Here is a 4467-nt window from a genome sequence, read left to right as displayed (position 1 = left end):
ATGAGACAGCTGGCTTGAGCGAGGACACATTACGGTAGAATAAAGAAGTTGGCATCTGAAGATCTATTTGTTAAAGTTTTGAACTAAAAGACATGTTTAAGTTATGTTTTAAAGACAAGTTACGAATGTTTGTAATGACCGCTGATGTTTTATGTTATTCCGCGAAAGTTTTAATTAACTCTGATTTAAAGAAATATGTTTATGAGTAAATCCAACAACAAAGTAGGGCTACCGGTAACGGGGCCTTACACGATTAATTATAATTTAACTACATTTTCACAATTAACACTTCTAATTCAATTTTGCTTGTTAATGACATTTTAATCTAGAGAAGTAATTATGTTTGTCTTTGAAACACATGCGAAAATAGAAAATATCATTTAATAATATACATTTTAGCATGCACGTCATATGTCATGTCATTAGGGGCATACAAAGTTAAGTCTAATAGAGCGATTAACACTACAAGAAAATGAGAGTTATAAGTGTCATTAGGTATTTAGTCTAGTTATTAATATTAATATATTATAGTCGACTGATAGTTGGTAATTTGAATTATTTAAATCTAGTTTTCATAAGAAATAAAACTCATCTTGAAAAATGAATTTTGTTTGAGGTGCATCCTTTCTAAGCTCATCGTGAAACTAATATGAGAAATATAAGAAGAATAGAGCACTTACGTTTTACACTAAAGTGATTACTGTTATTATTGTTATTATCATCATCTTGTAAAGATAAAAATTAAATACAGTTCGTTCATATTGTGCGAAGTAAAGAGATAAAAGACTTAAGAGTCAAAATCGTAACTACCTTGAATAGAGTAATCATGTTACAACACAATTACAACTAGCATATTATAATCACGTTTAAGTTTTACAACTGATATAATATTTATTACACTTATTCAAATGTGTTGTAACATGTTATATAGTACAACAAAATTAACTAGGTTTATAAATTTTAAACTAGCTATATTTTAACGTAATTATTAATATACTAGTTCAAAACTGTTTTACAGCAAAAATATCACCATTTATTTGTTGCTTTACCTACGCTTAAAAATTGAGTATGTCCTCTTAATCATTAATGATAATGACAATAAGGTGAGCAAACTATAATGATAAAATTGATAGCTTACTTTAAGGAAAAACTTAAAACTAAAAAAAAGCGATGTGGTAAATATTTCTCCTAAAACTATGAAAACAAAGTTGAAAAGGTTAAAATAGATAAAAAAAAAAGTTACCACATATGTTATTAGTTACATAACCGTTAATTTTTGATCTCACAAAAGACAAAAACCCACATTTATATAATTCAAATCTAGTTTCATATGTCCTAAATAATCTAAAGATAAGCACGACATAATTATGTCAACTCTAATCCCCTATCCCATCTGAATCTAACCCGAACCCTAATCTTATTCCACATCTTGTTCTCCATGAAATAAACCTGAACCCGCTTCATACACCCCTTCAGAACCCTAAGCATAACATCACAAGAACCTGTTTAAAACCCTAGATCACTATTCATCATTTAGTGTTTTTCTTCATCTTTAAGATATGGATCCAGCTTCAGCTCACTCTCTTCCACCTCCTTTTCACACAAGAAACTTCAATTTGCACCAGTTCCAGAGTTCCGAAGCCGATGAACAAAGCGGTACGAGTGGTTTAAACATCGGTGGTCACAAACGCGAGCGAGAAGAAAAGAATACGGAAGATATGATGAACAATAGCGGCGGTGGAGGCAGTAGTGATGGTAAAGAAGGTGATATGGGAAGAAGACCCCGCGGTCGTCCTTCGGGATCGAAAAACAAACCCAAACCGCCGATTATTATTACTAGAGACAGCGCTAACGCGCTGCGAACTCATGTTATGGAGGTATCCGACGGTTGTGACGTTATGGATAGTATTAGCACGTTTGCACGCCGCCGTCAACGCGGCGTTTGTATCATAAGTGGTACCGGTACCGTCACAAACGTTACACTCCGGCAACCAGCGTCACCCGGGTCTGTTTTGACGTTACACGGAAGGTTTGAGATCCTGTCATTGTCAGGATCTTTTCTGCCACCGCCAGCACCACCTGCTGCCACTGGACTGACTATTTATTTAGCAGGTGGTCAAGGGCAGGTGGTGGGCGGTAGCGTGGTGGGAGCGTTGCTAGCGGTGGGGCCAGTGGTTATCATGGCCGCATCGTTTAGCAACGCTGCCTATGAACGACTTCCTCTTGAAGAAGAAGAGGGTACTTTGCCGGTTCCTGGAGGCTCGCTTGGGTCTCCAGGAGCCATCACACAACCATTGGGTCAACCACAACAATTGATGTCGGATCCTTCGATGTTTCAAGGCATGCCACCGAATCTACTCAACTCAATTCAATTGCCGAACGATGGTTACTGGAGTAACAATGGCGGTAGTCGCCCGTCATTCTGATTAATATGAAGATCACAATTTGTGTAAGTGCATGTCATCGATCTAGCAAATTTTCAGGTTTAAATTCTTTGATTTAGTCTTTTGTTGTTCCTAATTTATGTCAACTATTTTGCTTCTTGATAACATTGTGTTTAAGGTTTCTTGACTTGTGTTTGATGTTAAGATGACAATATATGATTTGTAATGTAAGAACCTTTTAAAATTTTGATTCTTGACAATTTTATATGTTTATATTACCCTTGCATTCTTTTTGTTTACATATATAACACCCAATATTTTTAGAACCGTATATTTTTTAATCTAACATTTATCGGAAAACTTACGGGATCACATCAATACAATGGTAATGAGACCATGTAAAGCACCTCATGTGTTAGACATGTGTCCTGTAACTATGTTACAGTGGGATACCAGTAAAAGCAAGATTTTAACGGAAGAGAATTAGATCCTTATCATAACACCTTAGTAAAGCATTCCAGAGGTGTTTCATTGGTGGAAACAAGTTGTACGTAAAGCATCCATAGTTGTGCTTTCTTAAAGCATAAACATATTCGAATAAGTACAAGTTACGCTGCCTGCATTGGTTTGGTTATTTTTGGAAATAGAGATCAGATGCTTTGTAATGAAGCAATATTAAAAAACACAATTTTCTTTTACTTTTTTTTAACTCTTTATTTACCTGTGTTTGTATTATATTACCAGAAAGATTTGTGTTAGATAGAATAATTAAGGGACAAAAGAAATAGAACTAAGTTGATATTAACTTAAAAAGATTTAATGTACCTCAATTCATCCAACGTTAATATTAGCATTATTATAAGTAATCCGCGCACACACCACATGTAGTAGGTTAAATGGGTATCAACTGCACGAGGGACAACTGTATTATGGTTTATAGTCACAGTGTTCCTAGAAGTTAGTTCTTTATGATTTTATGAAAACTACAGAGCACTCTTTTTTAAAATGATGTCAGTACTAGATACAAGCTTTGTATATTGTTTAAATGGTCGAAAATTTTAGTATGGCAAACAACACAATCTTAGGTATAGATCATATGTCTTCTATTGCTCCATGATTTCCACCATATATTTAAGTTAACAAAGGAATCACATGAGTAGTTTTCTTAAAAATTTTGGTGTGTTACGTTTAAGTGCGTAGAATGTGTAGGTTAGGTATATGGGCACATGGGAAAGCATCCAAATCTATAGAGGTGTACTAACCAATGGGATTGACACTTTATTTTAACCAAATCAATAAAAAAAAACCATGTTTTCTTATTAAAAAAACACAAAACATTTATTATGTAGGAATCTTAGATGCTTATACTTGCAATATGTTCCACGAGATCAAATCAATCGGGAGGATCCATTATATGTAGGCCGAAAGCACATTATCGTCAATAGCTAGTGCGGTTGAAGGATCCATTATATATGTAACATGACGAGTAATCACATTTTCGTTAACTTTTAAGGTCGTATGCAATAAAATTCACACATCCATCATTCCTAATCTTTTCCAGCTTATAAGACCGGATGGGCCGCCTATGTATACCCCATCTAGCTTTTAAAACACTGAAAGCACGTTAAACATCTTTTATTTTTTGCCAACTCTTGCACCTTCTTGAACTTCTTTTCCATTGACTCGGTTATATATATGGGAAAGCCTTCACAAATGTGAACCAAGTAGGATAGATCCTATCCAGTAAGATAGTAGCCACATCGTAATTGTTGGCATTTTACATGAAATGGACACCTAGACGCGGTTGCAAGCATCTCGTTAATAGATATTGGAAATTTTTTTGGCAACATTGATGTCATTGTTTGAGCTGGATGGACCACAAAATGCATGCTAAAAGCACAAACCATTTGAAGCCACTGTGTAACGTTGTGAAACTCTTTTTCAGCCTTTCGTACAGGCCGTCCTGAAACCATTCAAACATAGGCATGTATACATAATAAGGGGGTCCAGGGTTCTAGTCTAACATGTTGCAGAAAAATATGGGGTTTCAAGTTGGACTAAGAGTTTTCTTACTTATGGTGAG

The 4467-nt window shown here is 35.0% G+C and overlaps 1 pseudogene; it reads left to right on the top strand.

The window, feature by feature from the left end:
* The first annotated feature begins 1258 nt into the window (after nucleotides 1-1258).
* Nucleotides 1259-2715, top strand: LOC143576682 (AT-hook motif nuclear-localized protein 24 pseudogene; annotated as a pseudogene).
* The last annotated feature ends 1752 nt before the right edge of the window (nucleotides 2716-4467 follow it).

Source organism: Bidens hawaiensis, unplaced genomic scaffold (genome assembly GCF_021521415.1).
Source record: "Bidens hawaiensis isolate Kalapana, Puna unplaced genomic scaffold, B.hawaiensis_p1.1 tig00028261_1, whole genome shotgun sequence".
Lineage (NCBI taxonomy): Eukaryota > Viridiplantae > Streptophyta > Magnoliopsida > Asterales > Asteraceae > Bidens > Bidens hawaiensis.
The sequence above is the reverse complement of the archived record's forward strand: the minus strand, read 5'-3'. Positions and strand labels throughout refer to the sequence as shown.